Here is a 10,801-nt window from a genome sequence, read left to right on the forward strand (position 1 = left end):
AAATATGTGATCTTATAATAATAAACATATTTGAAATATCAGCATAATTTTTACATAAAATTGAGAAGGGCAAATCGTTATAGTAATACATTTCTTTTCAGTAAGGAAACTGGGGTTTAACTAAGAACTCACTTGCTCAGGGTCATATAACTATAAATAAGAGATCCATGATTAAAAACCAAAGTCTTCTGACATTACAATTAGCCTTCTTTTGTCTTGTATTTTCCCTAGGAAAATATTCTAGGGAATGAGAAGGGGCAAGGAAAAGGGAAAATCTCTACTGGGGAGGAAGATTCAATGACTACATGTCAGATCATTTATCTAGAACTTTTGATGGTGTCTAAAAAATTAAATTCTCTTTACAACTAAGGCATATATTTTTCAATTGTAAAAATCATAGGAAGTCTGCAAACTGCATTGTAGGGGGTGGAGGGAGTGGGAAGAAAAGGGAAGGGAGGGACAGAAAATATCCACTCAGATTTTTGGACTTTTAAATAATCCCCAATAGTGGAATTACCTAATCTAAGCATATGCCTAGTTTTAGGCCTATTCTCCAAAAGAATGAAAGGTTCTTGAAGTCAGGGACTTCTTTACTCAGTTTGTGTTCTGTTTTCCAGGCTGAGGAAACTCCTTCCACATAATACTTAATAAATGCTTATACAATTGAAGGTATTAGATATTAGATACCGAGGCTGCAAAAACAAAGATTAAATAGCTCCTCTTTCAAGGAGACTACGTTTTATAAGGGAACTATGATCTTTCTTTAGATTAAACAAAACCAATATAATTTGGGGGTAGAATGAAGAGAAGACTAACAGCATATGGGGATCATTAAAGGTCTCAAGCCAGTAAACACTTCACTAGCTGCCTAAAATGAGTTTAAGTCACCAGAGAACCCAGATGAAGTATATATAAGTATTGGATACTAAAAAAACTGGCAGATGGATTACTGAGTTATTGTCAGTGATCTCTGTAAGATCATGGAAGACAGGGGAAATACCAAGAACTGAAAAAAGGTACATTATAGATAGAACAAGGCAAAATAATAAAAAATCATTTGGTGAAACAAAAAGGTATAGAATCTCAAAGGAAGTAGTGGGTAAAATAGAAATGGAAGGGGGAATAGCACTTATATACTTCAAATTATATTATTAAGCTTTTTGTTCTTGTTCAGTTGTTTTCAATTGTATCTGACTCTTCATGATTACTTTTGGGGCTTTCTTCTAAAAAAATACTGGAGTAGTTTGCTTTTTCCTTTGATTTATTTTACAAAAGAACTGAGGCCAACAGAGTTAAGTGACTTGCCCAGAGTGACACAACTAGTAAATGTCTCAGGTCAGATTTGATCTTAGGAAGATAAGTTTTCCTGATTCTAGCACAGGCATTCTATCCACTAGATCACCTAGTTGCTCATGTTATAAAGCAGTATATGAAAACTATTTTGTTCTAATTCAGAAATAACAAAGTAGATCAGTAAAATATACTAGATAAGGACAAATGAGAAATAATCAAACAAAAGAAACCAGTGTTTTTTTCACCAGAGAATATAAATTAATGGTGATAGAGAGAATGGTGGGAGGGGATTTTTTAGTTGATTTATACTGCTTGGAAAAATTGAAAAATAGTTTGGGAAAAATGGATTTTAAATATAGATTTTCATTTTATACCACATAGCACAATAAGCTTAATAATTTCAGGGATTTAAATAGGGCATTCTGTTTTATTAAAAATTTTTATCAAAGCTTTTTATTTTCAAAACATAATATTTAACTTAGATAATTTTCAACATTCACCCTTGAAAAACCTTGTGTTCCATTTTTTTCTCTCCCTTCCCCTGACCCCATCCCTTAGATGGCAAATAATCCAATACATGTTAAACATGTGCAATTCTTCTATGCATATTTCCATAAATATCATGCTGCACAAGAAAAATCATATCAAAAAGGAAAAAAATGAGAAAGAAAACAAAATGCAAGCAAACAACAAAAAAGTGAAAATACTATGCTATGATCCACACTCACTTCCCACAGTCCTTTCTTTGGGTACAGATGACTCTCTTAATCACAAGACCATTGGAACTGCCTTGAATCATCTCATTGTTGAAAAGAGCCACATTCATCAGAATTGATTATTTATTCACTTCACTTAGCACCAGTTCATGTAAGTCTCTCCTGGCCTCTCTGAAATCATCCTATTTATCATTTTTGATAGAACAATAATATTTCATAACATTCATATACCATAACTTTTTCAGCCATTCTCCAACTAGATGGGCATCCACTCAGTTTTCAGGTTCTTGTCATTACAAAAAGGGCTGCTACAAACATTTTTGCACATGTGGGTCCTTTCCCCTTTTTTATGATCTCTTTGGGATACAGGCTCATTAGGGACGCTTCTAGAACAATGTTAAAAAAAAAATTAAAGAGCATTAGATCAGGTACCTTTCCCGGTTATGCCTAAAGGGAAAATTCTTGACTAAATGGTCTGTGTTGTCAGAGGAACTCAGTTCAAATATCAATTCTGACATACCAATGTATGATCTTGGGCAAATAACTTAAATTCTTTGGACAAATAACTTAAATTTTTGAAATTACAATTTTTTCTCTGTAAAATAAGGGGATTGGTCCATGATGGTCCATGAGGTTCCTTCCAACTTTAAATCTATGATCTTATAATTTCAGCAGCATGAAAGTAAACAACATGTGCAATGATGATACATTAAAATCTTTTCCAATAAATATGAAAAGGAAGCAAGGAGACCTATTCTCATCACTATTATTTGATGCAGTTCTGGAAATACTAGCAACAGTAATATGAAAAGAGAAACAAATTGAAGGAATAATGATAAGTAAAGGGGGATAAAAGTATGCTTATTTGTTCATGATTTATGGTTCACATAGAAAACTCCAGGGAGTCAGCAAAAATACTAATTAAGATAACCAATAGCTTCAGCAAAGTTTCACGCTACAAAATAAATACTCAAAAATCAACAGAATTTCCACCTAATAATAACAAAATGCAAAAAGCAATAATAGTAAGGGAAATTCCATTCCAAATATTTATAAAATGCACAAAATATCTGGGATCAATTTCCTAAAGCTCACAAAAGACTTGTGTAGATTCAATATACAAGATACTACCTAAAGAAATAAAGAACAATCTAACTAGCTGGTAGAATATCCAGTGTACATGGTAAGGTTGTGATAATATAATTAAAAATCATAATAGTACCAAAACTAATTTATACTTTTAATGCTATATTAATCAATTTACCAAGAAGATACTTTAAAGAACTTGATAAAGTAATAGCAACATTCATTTTTTAAAGAAAGCAAAAGATCTAGGATATCAAGAATGATCAAAAGAAATAGGGAGTAAGGAAGAATAGAACTTACAAACCTCAAAGTATATTACAAAGCAGCAGTTCTAAAAGTCATCTGATATTGGTTAAACAAGAGAGAGAGATAAATGGAACAGACTAGATAAAGGAGATTCAGATATAATAAAACTCAATAACTCAATGTTTGATAAAGTGGAAAATATAACTTGCCTAGGGAAAAATTCCCTATCTGATTAAAAACATCTAGGAAAACTCGAAAGTAGTCTACCAGAAATTATACTTAAACCAGCACTAAAAAGGGAAGTGGCTGAATAGGAAAATCTTTGTGTCAAATTTCATCCTCCCTTCCTTCCATTGCTGAGGCAATTGGGATTAAGTAATTTGCCCAAGGTCACACAGCTAGGAAGTGTTAAGTGTCTGAGACCATATTTGAACTCAGGTCCTCCTGACTTTGCAGCTGGTGCTCTATCCACTAGCTGCCCCGAGCACAATGTGTTCTAAATGAATATGTGACAATAATATAAGAGATCATACTATAAAAATTAGAAGAGAAATTATAGGTATGGGTTAGAGATAAATTCCTAAACAAATTAATCATAGAGGCAATTTTAAAAGAGAAAAGAGGTAATATTGATTACTTGAAAGTGAAAAACTTATGCACAGACAATATTAAGGATAAATATCAAGGGTAAAAAGGGAAGTGGCTGAATAGGAAAATCTTTGTGTCAAATTTCATCCTCCCTTCCTTCCTTCCTTCCCTCTTCTTCCTCCTCCTCCTTCTCTCTCTTTCTCTCTCTGTGTCTCTTTATTTCTCTCTCTCTTTCTGTCTATGTGTTTCTCTCTGTCTCTATGTGTCTCTCTCTAATTCTCTGTTTATCTCTGTCTTTGTCTCTGTCTCTGTCTCTCTGTCTCTGTCTCTGTCTTTGTCTCTCTTTCTCTGTCTCTCTCTCACACATACACACACACACACACACACACACACACACACACTATAATTCTCCAATAGACAAGTGGTCAAAGAATTTGAACAATTATCAAAAGAAATGTTAGTATTCACAACTACATGAAAAAATGCTGCAAATGAAAACTAAAATACAATTCAATTCAACCTGAGATTTTACCTCATAACTTATAAATTGGCATAAATGACAAAAATGGGAAAAATTAATGTTGAAATAGTTGTGGTAAGACAGGCCCAGTAACATATTATTGGTATAGCAATTTTGGAAAGCAATTTGGAATTAGTAAAATAATGTGACTAACTTGAACTAGGCTCTATTGCTGGCCTTATACCCCATAAAAGCTACCCAAGAGGGAAAAAAGGTTCCTATCTACTTTAGAACATTTATAGCAACACTTTTTGGGATTGCTAACAATTGGACAATGTTTCCAGTTATATTCCTGTCAAATGGGGAATGGTTAAACAAATTGTGATATATTAATATAATGAAATACTATTGTATTTCTAAGTATCTCACTCTCAGAAGTGAAATACATGATGAATTCAGAAAAGTATGGAAAGATCTGAATGAGCTGATATAGAATGAAGGAAGCTGAATTAAGAAAACAATATACATATTAACTACAACAATATAAATGGAAAGAACATATTAAAAATTAAAAGTAAATGTGACAAAATATAAAGATCAAGTGGGACATGAACAATGGGGCACCTTCAATCCACCCTTTTGTGGAAGTGGGAGGTCACAGGTATTAAATATTTTGAATGCAGTGATCAAATGTACTTATTTTTTTTTTCCTCTAAAAAACATTATCTTCATATGTAATGGCTCTCAGGGAAGGAAATTGGGAGAGGTGTACAGGATATTATGGTGATTAAACAAACAGAAAATATAAAAAATTTAAAATATTTTGACTTCATTACATTGAAAATTTTAAAAATACAATCTATAAAGATAGAATAAGAAGAAAAATTGTCAGTTGGGGAAAAAACATCTAACCATCAAATATCTCTGATAAGGGAATGATCTCTAAGACATATAGAGAACTAATACAAATACATATGACAGAGAACCATTTTCCAATAAAAAAAGTCATTTAAGGCAGCTCTATTTGACTTACAAACTATTAACAGTAAAATAAAATAGTGTCCCAAATTACTAGTAATAAGCATTGTAAATAAAAACAACTTTCAGGTTTTGTCTTACACTCAACTGATTGGTAAAGATGGAAATAGTCATTTTTTTTCCTTTTTTCTTTTTTAATAATAGCCTTTTATTTACAGGTTATATGTATGGGTAACTTTACAGCATTGACAATTGCCAAACCTCTTGTTCCAATTTTCCCCCTCTTTCCCCCATCCCCTCCCCCAGATGGCAGTATGTCCAGTAGATGTTAAATATATTAAAATATAAATTAGATACACAATAAGTATACATGACCAAACCATTATTTTGCTGTACAAAAAAATCGGACTCTGAAATATTGTACAATTAGCCTGTGAAGGAAATAAAAAATGCAGGTGGGCAAAAATATAGGGATTGGGAATTCAATGTAATGGTTTTTAGTCATCTCCCAGAATTCTTTTGCTGGGTGTAGCTGGTTCAGTTCATTACTGCTCCATTGGAACTGAATTGGTTCATCTCATTGCTGAGGATGGCCAGGTCCATCAGAATTGGTCGTCATATAGTATTGTTGTTGAAGTATATAATGATCTCTTGGCCCTGCTCGTTTCACTCAGCATCAGTTTGTGTAAGCCTTTCCAGGCCTTTTTGAAATCATCCTGTTGGTCATTTCTTACAGAACAATAATATTCCATAATATTCATATACCACAATTTATTCAGCCATTCTCCAATTGATGGGCATTCACTCAGTTTCAGTTTCTGGCCACTACAAACAGGGCTGCCACAAACATTCGTGCACATACAAGTCCCTTTCCCTTCTTTAGTATCTCTTTGGGATATAAGCCCAGTAGTAACACTGCTGGATCAAAGGATATGCACAGTTTAATAACTTTTTGAGCAAAGTTCCAAATTGCTCTCCAGAATGGTTGGATGTATTCACAGTTCCACCAACAATGTATTAGTGTCCCTGTTTTCCCACATCCCCTCCAACATTCCGCATTATCTTTCCCTGTCATTCAAGCCAGTCTGACAGGTGTGCAGTGGTATCTCAGAGTTGTCTTAATTTGCGGAAATAGTCAATTTTTGAGGGATTGTGGGAAAATAGGCACACTAATACATTGGTGGAGGAGATGAGAATTGGACCAATAATTCTGGAAAATGTTTTGGAAGTATGCTAAAAAAGTTACTGAAGTTTTGGGATAGTCCTCTGGCATAAAGGAGTCTTTCTGGGAGGGTGTAGGGTTCCCCTACTGATCCTTGCTTTCTACAACTGGGTTCACAGTTTTGTACTCCCCTAGTATAGGTGTAGTTTGTTATATCTGGGTATTTACTTTGTGTCTAGGGAAGGGCCTATGGGTTAGCTAGATACATTGGGGAAAACAACTTCTTAACAAGTTCAGATACTGAGAAGAACATGTAAAGCAATGGAAATCAGCTCAGTGCAAAGTTTTCCAAAAAAAGGGGGAAGGAGAGAAGAAGAAGGAATTTCAATATACAACTCAGGCAAATACACTAACATTGAAATTCTGGGGCTATTCATCAGGAAGGGGATGCTCTAGCAGGAAGCTATTCTTTCACTGGAATGGAGCATGTTTCAAAGTACTATTCTGAGAGAGAGGTTCTTATACCCTGATTTTAGATCCTTCCCAAAACTGATCAATTTTCATAGCAGGAGTCAAGACAAAACTTATTTTGGGAATTTATTATCACAGAGAAAAATAAGTGTTGGTAGACAAAATATTATTTGGGGGACACATCTGTATTAACCCTGGAAAATATTATTATTGGTATTAAGCTTATTATAGTCTTCCTTATAGGGAAATCATCATGATGGCCTCAAAGCTAATAGGCTAAATTTTTTTCTTTTTTTTTTTTTTACACTTCTTTTTAATATTCATTTTTTAAAAAGTTGAGTCCTAAATTCTGTCATTCTCTTTAGCTCTTTCACCACTCATTGGGAAGGCAAGAAATATTATATCAATTACATATATGAAATTATGCAAAACTTTTCCATATTAGATATGTTGCCTGTGGGGTCCCTATTGGGGTAAAAGCCATTCCAAGAACACTGTGTTCAGCAAATAACCTTGTGAGTGCCTGGGAACTTACTCATACTAACCAGACTATGGCCTTTAGTGTCTGAACATCTAACCACCTGTGGTGGACCATTGCTCAGGTTCTAGAAATCAAACTGGGTTCTCAAGCAGTAAATCAAAATCTTAGCCAAACAATATCAATTTATGCATGATACTCAACAGATCCCTCCCTTTAATTTCTATAATTATCCTGGGACTTTGGGGGGGAGTCTCTGTGGAGATACACATTTATTGACTCATCTTGTAGCCTCCCCAGATGTAAGTAATCGAGATAATCATTAAAGGACTTTTATAATCATCATGGAGCTCTTGTCTTCTTGCTTTCATTTTGAACTCACCCCTTGCTTGGGGAGAAGCTCAGAGTTTCCTTGATTGAAGAACTTCAAACCTTACAATTAGCTTACTTCTTTTTTGGGGTGGTTGGAGTTCCTTTGGGAAGAGAAACCTTACATTTCCCAAAAGGGAAGAAGAATAAATAAAATTTAATATATATATATATATGTATATGTATACAGACATTAATTTATACTCAAGTTCATTAGTTCTTTCTCCAAAGGTAGAAGTTTTCACCAACAATCCTTTAAAAACATTTTGGATCATTGTATTAAAAAAGTAGTTAACTATTTCCCAGTTAATCATTGTTACAATATTGTGGTTACTATGTACAATGTTCTGGTTGTGCTCATTTCACTTTGTATCAATTCAGATAAGCCTTTTCAAATTTTTCCTGAAGTTATTCTCATATTTCTTTTTAAAAATATTTTTTTATTCCAATTACATGTGAAAACAATTTTAATATTTATTTTTAATTGAATGCTATATTCTTTCTCTCCCTCTGTCCTTATTGACAAAGCAAGCAAAACAATTTTTAACATTTGTTTTTAAAAAAATGAGTTCTAAATTCTCTCCCTCCTTCTGCCCTCCCCTTATTGAAAGGCAAGCAATTTGAACTAGGTTATACATGCACATTCATGCAGTATATATTTTGTATTAGTGATCTTGTGAAAAAACAACCCCCCCCCCCATAAAGGTAAAAAAGTAAAAAAGGGGAAGGACTTATTTGTGTAAAAACATTTATTCCAGCTCTTTTTATGATAGTTAAGGTAGTAATCAAATAGCTTAGTGTCAAATGATCAAATGATAATAATTAAAGGGATCCCCACCAATTGGAAAATGGCTAAACAAACTGTGGTTTATGCTTATAATGGAATGTTATTGTGCTATAAGATATGATAAGCAAGATGACTTCAGAAAAACTTGGAAAGATTTACTTGAACTGATGCAAAACAAAGTTTGCAGAATTGAGGAAATATAGTACACAATAAAACCAATGTTGTTTGATAAAGCTTTGTAATTTAGTTATTATTATTATTATTTTTAGCAAAACAATGATTCAAGAAAATCCCAAAGGACTAATGATGGTTTGTCCCATCCATTTCCAGAGAAAGGACTGATTTATCTGAATACAAATTGAAGCATGTTATTTTTTCTTTTGTTCCTTTTCTTTTATTTGAGTTTTATACAAAATGACTAATATGGAAATGTCTTACATTGTTGTACATATATAATCTATATCTGCTTACTCTCTCAGGGAGTGGGAGGGATGAGGGAGGGATATAATTTGCTACTCAAAGCTTTAAAAAATGTTTTTAAAAAGTTTTTTTAGATGTAATTGGGAGAAAATAAAATATATATATTTTTAAAAAGAAATTGCCTTAGATCATCATATTGCTGAAAATAGCTGTCTCACAGCTAATCATTGTTACACTATTGTTGTTGCTGTGTGCAATGTTCTTCTGGTTTAGTTCACTTTGCATCAGTTCATATCTTCTCTGGATTTTTCTGAAACCATATTTCCCATCATTTCTTATAGCATGATAGTATTCCACCACAGTCATATACCACAGCTTGTTTAGCCATCCCCCAATTGTTGAACATCATTTCAATTTCCAACTTCTTGGATACCACAACTACCCCCCCTCCCAAAACCCCAAAATAAAACAGCCATAGTTTTGAACATTTAAGTCCTTTTCATTTACTCTCTTTGGGGTACAAAGCTAGAAGTAGTTTTGTTGGTTTAAAAATATACCCCTTATGCCTTTTGGGCATAGCTCCAAATTGTTTTTCAGAATTGTTTGATTAGTTTACAACCCACCAAACTGACATTAGTGTTCCTATTTTTCCATGTCTCCTCCAGCATTGTTAGTTTCCTTTTCTATCATATTAGCCAAATTAATTGATATGGAATAGTATCTTGGAGTTGTTTAAACTTGCATTTCTCTAATCATTAGAGATTTTAAAAGCAATTTTTGTATGAATAGATAGCTTTAATTTCTTCTGAAAATTATTCATATTCTTTGATTATTTATCAGTTGAGGAAAGGTTCTTATTTTTATAAATTTGACTTAATTCCCTATGTATTTGAGAAATGAGACCATAGCAGAAAACTTATAAATCTCCCCTCCTGAATTTTACTACTTTCCTTCTAATTTGGGCCTCACTGATTTTGTTTATGCAATCCTTTTTAAATTTCATCTAATAAAAATTATTTTATTACTCTCTAGTGATCCTCTCTCTTATTTGATCATAAACTTATCTTTTATCCATAGATCTGAGAGGTGAAAATTTCCCTGTTGCTTAAAATATCATACTTTATGTCTAAATCATGTATTTTTTTTTTTTTTACCTTTTCTTGGTATACAATTTGAGATGTTGATATATGTCTAGTTTCTGAAAAATTACTTTCAGTTCTCCTAGAAATTTTTTGTCAAATTGTGAGTTCTTGTCCCTAAAGCTTAGATCTTTGGCTTTATCAAACACTAGATTACTGTACTATTTATTTTTTTTTTACACTATTTATTGTTTATCTAATCTATTCTACTGATTTTCACCACTCTATTTTCAGACAGTATTAGATTCATTAGACCTAATCTTAGAACCAATGATTTCTCTATGTAGATTCTATAATCTACAGTCCCCTTAAAGGAGACTGTCATGGTAGTATCAAGACTACGAGGCCCAATTTTATGTTTTTGACCAAGAGCCTCCACTGCTAGGCATAAACCTCTAGAAGTCAAAGACAGATAGAAAGGTATTATATATACCAAATGTGTGTAGCAGAACTTTCTGTGGAAGTAAAGAACCACAAAGTAAATGCTGTTGAGGAGTGAATAGACAAACTGTGGAGTAAAGTAATGGAAACAATATAATAGAATATTATTGTATAATAAGATTAAGTATGAAGAGTTCACAGAAGCATGGGAAATTATATGAACTGAT

Source organism: Sarcophilus harrisii, chromosome 3 (genome assembly GCF_902635505.1).
Source record: "Sarcophilus harrisii chromosome 3, mSarHar1.11, whole genome shotgun sequence".
NCBI classification, from domain to species: Eukaryota; Metazoa; Chordata; class Mammalia; order Dasyuromorphia; family Dasyuridae; genus Sarcophilus; species Sarcophilus harrisii.